The 18,195-nt window shown below is 33.6% G+C and overlaps 1 long non-coding RNA gene across 1 annotated transcript; it reads right to left on the bottom strand.

The window, feature by feature from the left end:
* Positions 1 to 2,833: 2,833 nt before the first annotated feature.
* Positions 2,834 to 17,544, bottom strand: LOC144239000 (uncharacterized). The gene is made up of 5 exons (XR_013337280.1): positions 17,496 to 17,544; positions 14,083 to 14,155; positions 10,083 to 10,156; positions 3,519 to 3,566; positions 2,834 to 3,045 (listed from the first exon to the last, which is right to left on the bottom strand). It is a non-coding gene; the product is annotated as an uncharacterized LOC144239000 (long non-coding RNA).
* Positions 17,545 to 18,195: the final 651 nt, after the last annotated feature.

Below are 18,195 nucleotides of genomic sequence, written 5' to 3'. Positions count from 1 at the left end.
GTTTATTAAGCATTAGACAATAATTACTTTTGTCTTCTCATTTTCTTTTCATATCTCCTCAATTTCTTAGACTCCTTATTCATCAAGATCAATAAGCACATATTACAAAATTTTATCCTCACCCTCTACCATAGTTATTGTTCAAAATTATATTTAAGGTAGTTTCTAAAAGCCTCTCCTACAGTCTTAGATTCTTCCTCTTCCATTCTCAATGGTTATGTCCTCATCTATTTTGTTTCTCTATCTCTTCCTTTCTCATATTACAAAAGTTAAAAAACCAAACACAAAAATAACAAAAATGAATCCTAGAAAAACATATAATGCTGTAGAGCCAAAGATACAGATAAAAATCATACATTTTATTAATCAACTCAGTGTATTGGCATCATAAAAATTAAGTCTCATCTTCTTTAAGCAACATTTCAGTTTTGCATTATTACATAGAACTCACAGAACCTGTTCTCTTTCTTAGTTAACAAAGTGAAAATTATGTAGCCATTAGGAGGTGAACAATGGGGCCTTTCATCACCAAAGCCTAATTGACCATGAATACTTTAATACTTAAATGATTAAAGTATACCCTAAGGAATATGCATCTATTTTAAATTGTATTTTTTTTTAAACAGAATTATTGGGATGCCTGGGTGGCTCTGTTTTTTAAGCGTCCAACTCTTGATTTTCACTCAGGTCACATCTCAGCTGGTGAGCTCAAGCCCCTATAGGGCTCCACACTGACAGCAGAGAGCCTGCTTGGGATTCTCTCTCTCCTTCTCTCTCTACCCCTCCCCTGCTCATACGTTCTCTCTTTTGTGAATGGTACAAGATATGGTCCTGATTTTCTTCTTTTGCTTATAAATATTCAGTTTTTGCAAAACCATCTAATGAAGAAACCAGCCTTTCCACACTGAGTATTCCTGGCTCCTTCATCAAATATTAGCTGAAAATATGTGTGAGTGTTTATTTCTAGGATCTCTAAACTTAGCTCAGTATGGACCATAGATACAAGTAGAAAACAAAACACCATAAAAATTTTAGATAAGGAGATAGGATAACTTCATCCTGCTCCAGAATTTAGTGAGGAATTCTTAGACATAGCACCAAAAAATATAATACACAAAATAAATCAATATATTAAATTTTATCAAAACTAAAAACCTTTATTTACTCTGAGAGACTCTGTTAAGAGGGTGAAAGGCAAGCTACAGAGTGGGAGAAATTATTTGAAAGCCACTTATTTGCCAAAAGACTTGGAACTAGAACATATAAAGAGCTCTAAGAACTTAACAGCAAAAAAGCAAACATTAAAATTAGAATATGAGCAAAAGACATGAATAGACATTTCACCTGAGAGGATGTACAGGTTTCTGCTACTATCCCAAAGTAGAGCATGCCTATGCAATCTTTCAAAAGCCAAGACGGTGTAAAGTGAAGAAGCAATCACTATTTCATAAAAGCAAAAGTCCTTATTGGATTTTTATCAGTTAGCAGAAAAATGTAGGTCTTTTAGAAAAGTGAAGAGACATAATATGAACCTTGGATAGTGGGGAAAACTTGTGCTGATATCAAATAAACACATGAAAAGAGATTCAACATGTAGACTTTAGGGAAATGCAAATTGAAACCATAATGAGATATCATTATATACTTATTAAAACAGCCATACTTTTTTTCAAAAAGTCACAATACCAAATGCTGTGAGAATTCAGAAAACCTGTAATTTTCATACATTGCTGATGAGACTGTATGAGAATATATCTACTAGGGAAAATAATGGGAAAATTTTTAAATGGTATTAACTAACATACCTACTACACAACTGAACAATCATACTCTTGGGTTTTAATTCCAGTCAAGTGAAAACATATTGTAACTTTTAATATTTATGTTAATTTGTAATACCTTAAAAGCAGGCATTAATATTTTAGGTCAATGACATTTTAGTTACTCAGTAACACAGTAACTACTTTATTTCTATTTTCCCCAATTCTTCTTTTTTCTGGGTTGATGCAAAGAGAGTAAGATAAATATCACCTTACAGATCATGAGTGTACTGTAGGTTAGGAACCAAAACTATGAATCTGAGAATATACTTAGGAAAGGAATAGTCTCCCTCTCCCCAACTTCTGGGATAAAGAGGGTAACCACTGTTTCTAATATAGACCAATTCTCCTTGGAATCAAAAAAGGGAAAGATCGTTGTTTCTTCCCCTTTGGACTGTAAATAAATGTTTCCAGGGTGAAAATAAAACAAGAGTCATCTAGTTTTAACCTATAAAATGTTTCCATGGCTCATCCTGCTTTGAAATGCAAGCATTTACTGCTGGAGAGTTCAATCTCTTATCTACCAGTAACTTCCAAGACTTCTTTTACCCATGTCTTAGAAAAACCTGTTTGTAAAGCCCTAACCATGCAAAAACAAAGATATTTTCTCTCCAGTACCACCTGTATGTCTACAAAAAAGCTCGTACACCAATATTCATAAAAGATTTATTTGTAATAGCCAAAACCTGGAAATAAGACAAATGCCCCTCAATGGGCATCCGTTTAAACAAACTGTTTAATACTACTTTAAAAAGGAGTATAGTATTGACACATTCAATGAGGTGGATGGATCTTGAAAGAATTATTGAGTGAAAAGAACCAATATTGAATATTACGTACCGTGTGACTCCATTTATATATCATTCTTGTTGTGTGACAAAATTATAGGGGATGAATTCTGTTATCAGACTAAAGTTGGTACTTTTTTGGATGAGTTATAGACAGAGACTACACCAGGTGGACTTGCCTCATGAAATCATCTTTATTTGTACAAATAAGGAGACCACAGGGAATAATTTGCAAAGCCATTACTTCCCAAACACAGGGAAGCAGGATCCTTTTATTAGGGCTTGGAGTGAATATTCAGAGGGGGATTTTAGCATTATAATGAGGCTGAAGTAACTGTCAGGCACTTCTGGTACTTTCTGATTCATCTGCACATCTGCACGGTGTCATCCTCAAAAGCTTCTTCTTCTGTTCTAACAACTCATTCCTTAGTTTTTGTCTCATTAAAAAACAACACACATATATGTTATACATATGTAATTATAACATATAAAAATATATAGAGAACATATACATATATTATAAGGTCACCTCCAATTTGCCTTTTGGACTGCAAAGCCTACAATATTTGCTATCTGGTCTTTTACAATAAGAGTTTACCTACTGCTTGACTAGCCCTTCAAGAAGATTCTGTAATGTCAACTATTCCTTTAAGGTTTATTTTGGGGGGTGGGGGTAGTAGGATGGGAAATTTGCCTCTTCCAGTTTGTTTAGCCATAAAAAATCTCTAATTTTTCTAACTTAAATTGTAAGCCTGGGGTTACTATGCTAGTTGCCAAAGAATAAAATTAGACTGAAGGATCTCACCATGCAATATGAAAGCTTTCATGTAAACACTTCTACTTTTACCCCTGACTTCCCAGAATTCTAGGTTTATTTTTACAAATTATGACTAAGGAATAATTTTCTGACCTTTTGAGAGGGTTGGATGGGTGGCATGGAACATGAAGCTCAATGAACCTGCAGCAGAGGTGGTAGAGATCTAGAGTTTAGCTGCTTCTTTCAGACTCTCATGCAGTGATTAATTTCATACCCATACTTGATACAATCTTTTAAGGTTCTTAGTGTCACTAGTTGCTAAACTTTTCTAAGATTCTAAAGAAAGAAACAACCTTCTTTTTTCATTTTTTAAGTTTATTTATTTATTTTGAGAGTTGAGAGAGAGAAAGAAGAAAAAATGCAAGGGGGGTAAGGGCAGAGAGGGAGAGAGTGAGAACCCCAAGCAGTCTCTGCACTGTCAGTGTAGAGCTTGATGCGGGACTCGAACTCACAAACCAGGAGATCATGACCTGAGCCAAAGTCAGATGCTTAACTAACTGAGCCACCCAGATGACCCTCAATCTTTTTCTTGATATTGCCTTCTGTGGGCACTATATTTGTAACATTTTTCATACTGGTAAGTAGTCAGTTACCAATATATCTATCTGCTTTCCATTTACAATATATTGACATTTCTTATCTACTCTCATTTCCTACCTCCTATTGTTTTGTCCATGAGGCTTTATTATCATTTTTATTTCTTTCCGTATTTTAGTGAAACTTCAAGACAGATTGGATATATTTTTGTGATTAATTTTCCATGTTTAATGGAAAGTCTTTTTCCTTATATTTAAAATAGCTAAATATGTAGGGAAGACTATTACAGCTTTACAATGTTTTTTGCCCAGTAAATTAAAATATTCTTCAAAGTGATTTCAGAGAATAATCAAATGTTTTGTGCTTTGCAACTAATGTTAAATAAATGAGACTAAATGTCAAATGACATATAGATTCATATTGTCAGTCTTGGAGTAAAACTGAAAGTCTCACCTGAAATAATTGTTACTGCTATCTAAAGTTCAGGAACCTGCAAAATTCACCAAATTTTATATATGCACTTCTGAGTTCATTTTACAAGTACAATGAGACAATAATATGGAATTATGTAAATCTTATATAATGCTTATTTTACAAATACATCATTTCCCTATATTAGACTTTATTCCTTTTGGATTGATTACATGCAGATATGAAAAAAAGCCAGAAAATGCAGAATGGGAGTAGTAGCTAAAGTGGAAATTCAATGCAGACTCACAAGGTTTTGCCAAATTTCCTTACATTGCTCCAACCCTGCTCAATGCCCTGGGGCTTTCTGCTGTCTAAGCTACTCCATGAAAATGCTAGAGTGCATTGAAGTGTAACTGCATGCTCAATTAGGCACAGAATTGTCAGTTTCAAGCAGCAAGTTAGACCCATCTTACTGAAAATGAACCCTACAAACCTAACTTCTGAGACACTTTTTACAGTATCCTACATATACACTGAATATACCACTCCATTGCTGTGGAGGAATTGTGCACAGTTGTAAAAACTGACTCAAAGCACTGTTGGGGTATTAAATTTAAAGAGCAAAGGAACAATTAGCCCAAGTTAAAAAAAAAAGAAAGAAAATCACAGCACAAGGATTTAAAGAAATCCTTGCCCATGGCAAGCTCTTTTTGATAGATTGTGTGGCAAGTTTTCATGCCCTAGAGCATAAATATGGAGATTTTAACCTCTACTAAAATAATATTAATCAATAATTGGATATTTTAAAATATTGAAATATCCCCCAATGAGTTGAGCTATTTTTAAAAGGGATCCATTTTAAAAAGCCAAAAGTTAATGGCCGTGGAATGAATTTAAAATATCCCTATGAAAATATTACGTAGAATACAAGATTAGAGGAATTAAGACATGGATTTAAATCACTGCTTTGCTATCTTAGACAAGGTATTCAATTTCTAAACATTAATGAATTTATGAATTAGATATGATTTCACCTTGGAATATTATTGTGAGCATTAAAGATTCTATAATTAAAAATCCTAGTTCAGTAGCTGGCAAATGGCTGACATTCAAAATATGATGAATATTATTTTCTTTTCCTGCACACTGTTATGTTGGTATGAATCCTCTGTTAAACTCTATCAAATCATCTGTCCTGAACTACAAAATCACCTGGTAACCAAAGCACTTAGTTTTGTAGAAAGAGCTCTAATTTTGAAATCTAATGTATCTGTTCTAGTTCCAGAGACTGCTTCACAATTAGATCATCAGTCTTACTTCCAATACGAAATGCAATACAGAGTTTTTCAGCGCAGTATACATGTGGGGAACACCCCTGCTCAATAAAGATTCTCTCTGCATTCTTCAATTACTAAATTACCACCTTCAGTTCTCCCAAAATAAAAAAATAAAATGAATGTCTTTCCAGGCCTTCTGGATTAAGACTGGAACATAGAGCAAGGTATTTAATGAATTTCAGTCTTTTCCTAACTTGTTTTTGTAGAACCAACAATACCATCTTGAGCATCAACCAAGATATTTTCCTTCTGGGAATATCTAGAATATTATTCCTACAGTACCTTTACTCATGACATCCCATTGCTGCAAGATTCTTTATATACTCAACACCAATAAAATCAAGCTAATCTACATTGTATCATGGCATTAATTCTGTTTTCTCTACAACAGCAGTATCAAAACCACTTCTGGTATTTAATTAACTCCATATCCTTGAGCCCCAGTCAAGACCAAATGAATCAGAATATCTGGGCTGGCAGTTTATTATTATTATTTCAATGTTTCTTTATTTTTGAGAGAGAGAGACAGACAGAGTATGAGCAGAGGAACAGAGAGAGAGGGAGACATAGAATTAAAAGCAGGCTCTGAGCTACAAGCTGTCAGCACAGAGCCCACTGCAGGGCTTGAACCCATGAACCACGAGATCATGACCAGAGCTGAAGTCAGAGGCTTAACCAACTGAGTCACCCAGTGCCCCAATTTTTATTATTTTTTAAAGTTTTATTTATTTATGTTGAGACAGAGAGAGTGAGCAAGTGAGCATGAGTGGGGTGTGGGCAGAGAGGAGAGAGACAGAATCCCAAACAGACTGTCAGCACACAGCCCAATGTGGGGCTCGGACTCACGAACCAGGAGATCATAACCTGAACTGAAACCGAGTCTGATGCTTAACTGAGTTGCCCAGGCGCCCCTGGCAGTGTATCATTAAGCAATCCTAAAGAATCTTCTGCACACTGACAATTGAGAACTCCTAATGAGAAATGGATAGATGAATAGATGAATATATATATATAGAGAGAGAGAGAGAGAGAGAGAGAGAGATGTTAGATAAATAGATAAGGTTGCTTTAACAACATATCACAAACTACGTGGCTTAAAAACTTCAAAAATTTATTTTCTCACAGTTCTGCAGACCAGAAGTATGAAATCAAGAAGGAGTTGGTTGGTAAAGTTGCTTCCTTCTGGAAGAGAGTTTTCTATAGCCCTCTCCTAGCTTCTCTTGGCTGCCAACAGTCCATGATTTTCTTTGGCTTCCAGCGGCACACTCCATTCTCTGTCTGCTTAATCACATCTGTTCTGTTTGTATGTCTTTGTATCCAAGTTCTCCTCTTTAACATCAGTCATTGAATTAGGATCAGCCTAATCCAATATGTCCTTATTTTCACTTCATTGTATCTGCATAACCATATTTTCAACTTAGGTCACATTCAGAGGTACTGAAAGGTAGGATCTCAGCATATCTTTTTCACGGGGAACAAAATTAAACCCTCAACATATACGTATATTCAATCATGTCATGCTGGGCTATGAGCCAAAATCAAACTACCTCAAATCTTATTGACTTAAAACAATAAACATTTGTTACTCTTGCTATTCTCCATCATAGAACTCAGTCTGACAGAACCTCTAGATCTGGAGCGCCATTAGTCACTGTGCCAAGGGACAGCAGGTTGAAAACCATATACTAGCTTTTAAAGCCTTTTGCTCAAAAGTGACAAATGCTCTTCTGCTCACTTTCCATTGGTCAAAAAATCAAATTGCCAATTAAAACTTACAAAGGTATCTACAAAATTTGCACTGGAATATAATTTAGCCACATTCCTGGAAAGTTATTTCCATGCATTTGCACTTTAAATTATATTTTACTTAAAAAAAAAAAATTAAACAGGAACCCTGGGTCACTCAATTAGTTAAGTAATCCGACTCTTGATTTTGGCTCAGGTGTTGATCTCGGTTCATGAGATCAAGCTCTGCATAGGGAACTTGCACTGACAGCACAGAGCCTGCATGAGATCCTCTCCCTTTCTCTCTGCCCCTCCCCCACACACATTCTCTCCTCTCTCCCTCTCTCTCTCCCTCTCTATCTCTTTCAAAATAAACAAACATAAGTAAATAAATTACATTTTATTTTAAGTTGCTTTAGGTTATAGGAAAATAGGATCCTACTACTACTACTTATACTTTGTAGTTTTGGGGGGGAGGAAGTATTTCAGTGAGGTCTCAAATATATTGTTTGGCCTTCAAAACAAACCTATGAGTTTGGTAGTATTAAAACCTATATTTCACAGATAAGGAAACCAATGCATATTCATAGTAACTTGCCAATGTTACATAAGTTGCAATAGGCAGAAGTGATCATTCAAACTCAGATTTGCTTCCAGATTCCAACTTCTGAAAAGTAGAGCATCTTGGGGCACCTGGGTAACTCAGTCAGTTAAACACCCAACTTCTGCTCAGATCATGATCTTACAGTTCATGAGTTTGAGCCCCACATTAGGTTCTCTGCTGTCAGCACAGAGCCTGCTTCAGATCCTCTGTCCTCTTCTCTCTCTCTCTTTCTCTCTCTCTCTAAAGTAAATATAAAAAAGTAGTGCATCTTGTCATTCATTTGTTTTTTTTTTTTTAATGGAACCAGGCCATAGTATAAATAAATACACACATGGGAATGTAAATAATTTAAATATACCTCTTCTTTATCCATTCATCAGTCGGTGGACATTTTGACTCTTTCCATAATTTGGGTATTGCTGTTAATGCTGCTACTAACATTGGGTGCATGTATCCTTTCAAATCAGTATTTTTGTATCCTTTGGGTAAATACCCAGTAGTACAATTGCTAGGTAGTAGGTAAGGGGCATTTTGGAATTTAGAAGAGACACAGGCTATTTCAGATTTGAACTCCAACTAGAATAGTTTAAAGTATCCAGAGTATTAATACTTATCAGTTTTCAAAAATGAACTAAATTACTGCCAGGACTCATTGGCATTTGCTATGTTAAGTGTTAACAGAAGGTTAGCTAACCAGTCTTTTTCTTCCTTCAAAGCTGGCTTTTGCATTTTATTCTCATACACCTCTAAACAAGCAATATTGCTTGTCATTAAGTTAGTGTGTCATTTATGGAGTGTAACATATGGTTAACTTAATCATAATTAAAGAAATGATTAAGCAGTAAGTCTGATAAAATCAAATCTCTACAAATACTTGTATAATTACAATCCTTATTTTGTGAAAGGTGTACACAAATTTGAAGTCATTAAGATGAAATAATTAGATTACATTTGGAAACCATTACTCCATAAAGCAAAAGTAATGCAAAATATGCTGTCTGTAATTATTTCTGCAGTTATTCAGAAAAGAAAGTACAAATACAAACAAATGTGCAAACTTACATGCAAAATTTTTCATACAAATGGTTTATCACTTACAGGTATAAACAGTTTATTCATTATTTTTAACCAGTTTTTAGAGTTCTGAAGTGTAGAAGAGGAAAAACATTTCCTTGATCCTCTGTAGTACATAACTGAGGGGTATGGTGACTTAAACTAACAACACACAGATTAATAAGAGAAAAGGCATACAAATTTATTAACTTTTAATAGGGGAAATGGACTGGGAGGGAGGCTACATATGGGAGATCAAATGATTTTTAGGAAAGATAAATGGGCTCTTATGAGAGTAGATGGGAAGGATAGTTTGTAACAATGTCTCTGTTGGACCAGTGTGAATTTTTTATCTCATCTCCTGTGAGAAGAGTCAATATTCCCTGGGTGATGTCGTTCCCAGAGAGCAGATTTATATAATTAAATCATTGAGATTTTGTGTTTTTTAAGCTCTCTTTTTAGCCAGATAAGGGAAGTTTAGAGAAACTCTCTTGTATTTGTTGATTCTCATATATCTTCATCTCAAATTAATTCTTATTTCAGAGTAGTGTCCTTTGGGTTGTCATATTGTCATCTTCTTCATAACCATATCACCGATGTAGTTATTTCCACAAAGTTATATTCTGAAAAATCTACTGTGTTCCAGATGTCAGCTCACGAAACAATCCAGAAATGTCCCTAACCGTCAAGAAGCTCATTCTCTTACAGTCTAAAATATTCAAATATAAAACTCAAATTTTCACAATGAGACAATGCTTCTTAATATTTATCTATCACCTATCCTAGGGTTTCCATGTCTCTGAAGACAGAGTAAGGGAAGTGAGAAGCTGTAAGGAGAGCTTAAAAGTTACTTGACAGGTACTGTCCTTACATCTGAGGTCGTTCCTCCTTGCAAATGCCCATCCCCCAATTGGCCAAGCATTTCTTAACCTTGTATTCCTATAAATAACAAAGAAAAATGTTGCCAAATTATGGTCAGTACTTACTCACTTTTCAGTCACTTAGTATCCAGTAGTGACCTCACTTTCTTGGCCTGATAATCTGTTTTCTTTTTTAAGAGGCCCCTACTCGGAAGGAAGCAAGAGGTTTAAGACTTGACTTAGTTTTATGAGATTTGCAATTTGACCAAAAGACTTGTAACTTTCTTCAGTCTGGTAAATGACCTTTGATATTTCTTTCTTTTTAGTACTATCTGTTTCTGAAGGTTGTATTATATTTTTAACTTTTGATCTGTTCTTTATATCTCAAAGTTTATCTCACATAATTTTTAGGAAAGTATTTCTCCATTTAATTCACTTACATGTGAAAAATAAAACATTTAAAAATTCGATAAAGACAAAACAATGAGGATTTAATGCTTTCTTTTACAGTAGAAACCCATGTAACCAGTATCCAAGCAAGACATGAAACTTTGTCAATACTCTAGAAGTTAAATATTTTCACATTCCAAATTATTAACTTCTCTCTTATCCCCAAAGTTATTATGTTTCTAACTGCATGTCACTCCTTTGTTTTTCTCCATAATTGTATAAATTAAATATGTATATAAAATGAAATAATACAGAAACAATTGATCCCAATTCTCTCACTTAGCATTATGACTGTGAGCATTATCCGTATCACCATGTGTAGCTGCAATTTATCCTATTTCATCACTGTGTAATTTTCCATTCTTTGAGCACAGCAAAATTGATTTCTTCATTTTTCTGTTGATGGGCAATGAGTTTCGATTTATTAGTGTCTTCTTAAATTTCTTTCAGCAATGTTTTATAGTTTTCATACAAGACTTACATCTCCTCAGTTAATTCCTAAGTACTAATTCTTTTGATGCTATTATAAGTGGAATTGATTTTGTAATTTTGTTTTCATATAATTCATTGTTACTGTACAAAACTACAACTGATTTTTGTGGGTTGACTTTATATCCTGCTGCTTTGCTGAATTCATTTACTAATTCAAACATTTTGAGGGGGGATTTTTAGAGTTTTCAATATATAAGATCATATCCATGAACACAGACAATTTTACTTCTCATTTTTTAAATTTAGATACCTTATATTTCTTTATCTTGCCTAATTTCTCTGGCTAGAACTCCCAGTACTATGTTAAATAGATGTAGTGAAGGGAGACTTCTTTGCTTTGTTCCTGATCTCACAGGAAAAGCTTTTGGTATTTCAACATTGAATATGACATTTGCTGTGGGTTTTTAATATATGGTTTCAATTATGTTGAGGATGGTTCTTTCTATTCTTGGGTTTTTTTAGTGTTTTTGTCATAAAAGGATGTTGAATTTTTGTCAAATGCTTTTTCTGCATCAATTGCAATGATCAATGTAGGTTTTTCTTCTGTTACATGTGTTTTTTTTTCTGTTAATGTGGTATATTGCATTGATCATGTTTTTGTATGTTGAAGCACTCTTGCATTCTCGAAACAAATTTGCTTGCTTATAGTATATAATTTTTAAATATGCTGTTGAATTTTGTTTGCTAGAATGTTGTTAAGGATTTTGAAATCAATATTCATAAAGGCTATTGGTCTATAGTTTTCTTGTAGTGTCTTTGTTCAGTTTTGGTGTCAAGGTGATGCTAGCTTCATAGAATGAATTAGGAAGTGATCCCTCTTTCTCAGTTTTTAAATAAACTTTGAGAAGAATTGGTATCAGTTCTTCTTTAAATGTTTAGCAGAATTCATCAGTGAAACCTTGAGATCCAAGGCTTTTCTTTGTTGAGAGATTTTCTATTACTAATTCAATCTCCATACTGGTTACAGCTCTACTGATATTTTCTACTTCATGATTTAGTCTTGCAAGTTTTATGTTTCTGGGAATTTGTCCATTTTATCTAGCTTGCCTAATTTTCTGGTATACAATTGGGCTTTTTGTTATTTTATTTTCTTTTATTTTAGAGAGAGAGACTGAGTGGGGAAGGGCCAGAGGGTGAGAAGGAGAGAGAAAGAGTGAGAGAGAGAGAAACCCAAGCATGCTCTATGCTTGGTGTGGAGCCCAATGCAAGACTCAATCCCATGATCCTGGGATCATGACCTGAGCTGAAATCAAGAGTCAGATGCTCAACCACTGGAACCACCCAGGTGTCCCTTGTGTGCAATGTTAAAAGTACTAGCTTATCATCCATTTTATCTCTATGGACTCAGTAGTAATATCCTGGTTCTCATTTCTGATTTTAGTAATTTGAGTTGTCCTTTCTATCTTAATTCATATAGCTAAAAGTTTGTCAATTTTGTTGAACTTTTCAAAGAACCCATTTTTGGTTTCATTTATTTTTCTGTATTGTTTTTATTATTTGCTTCATTTACCTCTACCTTAATCTTTATATTTTTTTCTTTCAACTACTTAGAGTTTAGTTTGTTCTTCTTTTTCTAGTTCCTTAAGTTGTAAAGTTCAGTTTTTAATTTGAGATTTTGCCATTTTTTTAAAATCTAACCATTTATAGCTAAAATTTCTTCCTTAGTACTTCTTTCACTGCATCCCACAAGTTTTAGTATATTGTATTTTCATCTTCATTAAATTCTAAATATTTTCCAGTTTTACTTTTAATTTCTTCTTTGATCAACTGGTTATTTAAGAGCATATTAATTTCCAAAATTTTGTGAAATTTCCTATTTTACTTCTGTTATTGTTTTTTAAGTTCATTTCACTGTGGTCAGAGAAGACATCTTGTCTCTTTTAAGGCTATTAAGAGTTAGTTTGTGGCTTAATATATTATCTATCCCGGAAAATGTCCCATATGTACTTCATAAGAATGTGTATGCTATTGTTGGTTAAATCTAGTTGGTATATTGCGATCTAGTTGATATATTGTGTTGTTAAATTTTCTATTTTCTTACTTGTCTTCTATTTGGTCGTTCTATCCATTACTTAAGGTAGTGTATTAAAATCTCCAGCAATTATTTTACATATATTTTTTCCCTTCAATTATGTCAGTTTTTCCTTCATATAGTTTTATGTTGTATTACTAGGTACATGTTATATATCTTTGCTGTACTGAACCTTTTAATAATATAAAATGTCCTTCTTTGTCTCTTGTTTGTTTTGGTTTGTTTTAAAGTCTATTTTGCTTGCTATTACAATAGCCACTTCTGCTCTTTTGGTTACTATTTGTATGGAATATTTTTATTCATATTTTCACTTTCAATCTCTTTGTATATCTGCATCTAAAATGAATCTTGTAAAAAAATAAATTTAAAAAAAAATAAAATAAGTCTCTTGCAGATTGCATATAGTTGGATCAAATGTTTTAATCCATTCTGTCAATCATGGTCTTTTGATTAGAATGTTTAATCCATTTATATTTAAAGCAATTACTGACAAGGAGGGACTAAATTTTATTATTTTTCTCTTTGTTTTCTAGAAGCCTTATAGTATGTTTGTCCCTCAGTTCCTATATGACTATTTTGTGTTAGTTATTTTTAGTGAAATATTTATATTCCTTTCTCATTTCCTATTGTGTATCTTCTATAGCTACTTTTTTTCTTGTGGTTACTATGTGGATACATTTAACATCCTTTTGTTATAACACTCCAATTTGGATTTATAGCAGCTTAATTTCAATAACATACAAAATTATTCCTTTACAACTCTCTCCCCATCCTTTTTGTTTGTTGATATCACAAAATTACAACTATAGACATGTGTTGCAAAACATAAATTAATAATTCTTTTCATGGGGCACCTGGGTAAGCATCCAACTCTTGGTCTCCGCTCAGGTTATGATACCACAGTTGGTGAGTTTGAACCCCACATCAGGCTCCACGATGACAGTACAGAGCCTGTTTGGGATTCTCTATCTCCCTCTCTTTCTTCCCCTCCCCCATTCACTCTGTCTCTGTCTAAAAAATAAACTTTAAAAAAATTTTAAGTAATAATATTTTTTCAATGCATTAGTATCTTAAATAATATAGAAAACAAAAAGTGAGATTACAAATGCTGTTACAATGAAACTATCTTTTATAATTGTCCATATGTTTATCTTACTTGAGATCATAGTTCTTCATACAGCTCCCAATTACTGTCTAAAATCTTTTTATTCTGCCATGGTGCTTGTCATCTGTGAAAGACAGACTCATCATTAAGGTCATTAGAGTGTTGAATTCTAAAAAAGTTCACACTTTCTTCTATAGGCACTTCCTTGCTCCTAATCTTTGTGCCCATTTATACATAGTTGGTGACTGTTGCCATATTTTTGGTAGCATAATTGTTAGTCATCTCTTAATAAGATACTGTTATTTTTTTCCTTAAAAAGAATAGAAAGAAAATTCCATTTTCCATCTAGTAATCATGGTTGATTAAAAAGTTTGATTTTTGAGAGACCATGTTTGTTTGTTTTTAATAGTATAGAAAAGCTTCTCTTAGCTTCACACATTATTATTGGTAATGTTACAATTATTGTCAAATTTTAAAATCTTTATCAAATTTACTTCATGTGTACTCACTTAAAAATATACTTTGTTTTTAAACACTGACACTGATTTCATACACATGCGTGCATGAGCGCACAAACGTACGCACACACACACACACACAAACAGGAATGATGGAAAATTTTATTTTATGCAATTGCTACCAAAAGGAAAGTGAATGTGTGGTATATTTGTAAGGTTATTACTGTATTATTGTTATTGCTGTATAGAAGGTATACACTGTATTATTGAATTTATTCCCCACAGGAAAGAGTTTCCATTTTTATTATACATCAGTGACTACTGAAATTTCTGCCTACAGCTTTACACACAACAGGATTGGAAACAAGCAATGTAAGCTCTACTATTGCCCCAGCTTACCACCGGGAGAGTTACCAGGCTAGAGGGCAGGTAGAAGAACACAAGGGGATCCTGACTTTCTCCTAGCCTTGAGGAGAGGTCAGGGAGCCAGAAGGCCAAAGCAGCTAGATTGTGTTTACATTTCATGAGGACATGAAAGAGTACTCAAATTCTTTTCTCTGTAACAATTCTGTGATATATCATGGCAGTTTTAAGTTTTTTAGTCTCTTAAAAGAAAATCATTTTTTATTATTATCTATTAGTGTCTTATTTCATCCACCTCTTCCTAGCTTGCAGTAATTGTTTCATAATTAAAAATAGCAATACTGGGGCGCCTGGGTGGCTTAGTCGGTTAAGCCTCCGACTTTCGCTTAGGTCATGATCTCACGGTTCGTGGGTTCAAGCCCCGCGTCGGGCTCTGTGCTGACTGCCAGCTCAGAGCCTGGAGCCTGTTTCAGTCTGTGACTCCCTCTCTCTCTCTGACCCTCCCCTGCTCACGCTGTCTCTCTCTCTCTCTCTCTCCTAGAAATAAATAAAACATTAAAAAAGATTAAAAAATAAATAAATAAAATAAAAATAGCAATACTACCCAATTTAAGAAATTCTATCTAGAACGGTCTATGGAGTATATCTTGGCAACAGAACAAGATTTCACAAGTCTTACAGTATCTTTACATTTGGCATTTTCCAGGTCACATGATTCTAATAGGAAATCAATGGCAAATATTTAAATTTAGCTATCCTTGGTGAATTATACAATACATCTTGGTGCTCTTGGATGTGCCGTGGTGGTCTTGATATATTGTTTTGTCTCTGTTTGTTTTTATCTTTGTACATGCTTTTTTTTAAAAAAGTTTATTTACTTTTGAGAGAGACGGAGATAGTGCAAGCAGGGTAAGGCCAGGGAGATAGGGAGACACAGAATTCAAAACAGGCTCCAGGCTCTCAGCTGTCAGCATAGAGCCCAACTCGGAGCTCAAACTAACAAACTGTGAGATCATGCATGACCTGAACCAAAGTTGGACACTTAACCTACAGAGCTACCCAGACATCCCTGTACATGCTCAATTTTAAAAAAAGTTTTCTAGTTAATTGCTAAAATCCTTGCACATTTTGTGGAAAAAGTATTTTTACTGTAGTTACAGGCAAATGAAATCAACTTTTATTAATACAAATGAAAAGCTTAGACATGATATTATGAATGTAATAAAAAAAATAGTAAATGACCAAATCGTTAATATCTCTCAATTGTTTGAAATGTCTTATGAAGATATTAAAATGTTTCATTTTATGATGGTATTTGAAACATTCATGATTTCATCTGGATTTTGTTTATATCCCCACAATGAAACAAAATTTTAAAGAAACATTAAATTGTATCCAGTAGCTTTTATTTTAATTGCTGTTATTTCCTATATAATTCTCAAAATATATGTTGCTACTGTTCTCATCTAATTTATACTCAGGGAACTACAGAACAAAGCTACTATAAAATAACATAATTAGCTGCACGATCTATACCTATCTATCTCTTTGAAACTCAATTACAAAGAGATTAAAGATACACAGATCTTTTTTAAAATTTTTTAAAATTTATTTCTGAGAGAGAGAGAGAGACAGCGTGAGCAGGGGAGGGTCAGAGAGAGAGGGAGACACAGAATATGAAACAGGCTCCAGGCTCTGAGCTAGCTGTCAGCACAGAGCCAGACGCAGGGCTCAAACCCAGGAAGTGTGAGAGCATGACGTGAGCCAAAGTCAGCTGCTTAACTGAGCCACCCAAGCACCCCTATGCAGGTCTTATATACAAGGGTTAGAATGAAAACATTAAGTAGGTGAGCTTTATAATCCATAAAAAACATTTAAGTATCACACTATGTTGTCATCAACAATGCCAAATTTATACTTCAGATATCTCTTTCTAATCCATCATTCTGTCTTTTTTTGTTTGAAATTATAATTTTTAAAGTTCAAAATAAATTAAAATTAGAAATATACTATAGCAATTTTTAAATATATTTTTATGTTATTTTTTGGATGTACTTGAATCTTAAGAGGGAACAAAACAAACTAAAGCTATGATTTCAGGACAATTGTAGTGAAAACTTGAATTTACAATACCAGACATTTTTTTGTATTCTAAGAAATTTTGTTGTGTTGTCATTTTTCTTTTTAACTTTTAATTGGTTAAAAATTATTCAACCATCCTAAAAAGGGGATCCAAGGCTGTGCAGTCTGTATTGACCTCATGAACAATGCACAGTCCAGGTCCTGTTAGCCACAACAGAAAGTTGGCATCATTTGCTGTTTTCACAATTCCTTATTATATTATCTTAGCTTTATAACCTTAAGCTCTTGAGTTCTCTGACATCACAAACCTACCCAACTTCCTAATTTCCCACAACACAACTACATTTTCTATATTCTAGGTTCTCAAAAATTATGAGCTCAAAATGAAAAATGGTATTTGGCTCATTTTGTTGGTAAGTACAATAAAAACCCTTACTGAGGCAAAAATTTGAAACATTTTTCTCTCAAATCATGGAATAATAAACAGTTTAGTGAAATGCTTCAAAATTTTACACCACATATTTGAAAGATGAATCAAAGAAATGCCTTTTTATGGGGTACCTGGGTGGCTCAGTAGGTTAGGCGTCTGACTTCAGCTCAGGTGATGATGTCATAGTTTGTAAATTCTAGACTCTGAGCTTTCAGCACAGAGCCTGGAACCTGCTTTTGATTCTGTGCCTCCCTCTCTCTCTGCCCCTCCCCTGCTCATACTCTTTCTGTCCCTCAAAAATAAGTAAGCATTAAAAATATTTAAGAAAAAGAAATACCTTTTTTTTTTAAAGAAATACCTTTTTAAAACATCCAGTCTTTAGAATTTCTTTGCATATTAGGAAATATTGATTTCCAAAATTCATATAGAAAAAAGATATATGATTGTTAGATTTCATTTCTTAGGAAAATGTGTGCATAGTCTTTGGGAATGGGATTATTTTAAAATAGAAAAACTACTAATTGATAAACAGTCTTTACTATTCTAAGAAAAAGAGAATAACTTCTTTCATTTGTATATGTGAGTAAATGAATATATAGTATTTCAAATAAAAAGTAACTCTAATGATAGTGATAAGAATTTTCATATTCAGACTTTCCCCTCCTTCACTCCAAATATTCTTTTTCCAAGTTTTTTTTTTTTCTGTTTCAGTAAGGAAGTATGCAGTCTCTTAAGTATATTTTTTTCAATCATGTGCCTCAAGTAGGAGTCAACTTTATTGTGTGGATTTAAATGGCTTCAGGATGATCAAGAGTTGGAAATATCTGGGCA

This window comes from Crocuta crocuta, unplaced genomic scaffold (genome assembly GCF_008692635.1).
Source record: "Crocuta crocuta isolate KB4526 unplaced genomic scaffold, BGI_CrCroc_1.0 scaffold479, whole genome shotgun sequence".
Taxonomy (NCBI): domain Eukaryota; kingdom Metazoa; phylum Chordata; class Mammalia; order Carnivora; family Hyaenidae; genus Crocuta; species Crocuta crocuta.
This window is presented reverse-complemented; position numbering and strand designations above follow the sequence as displayed.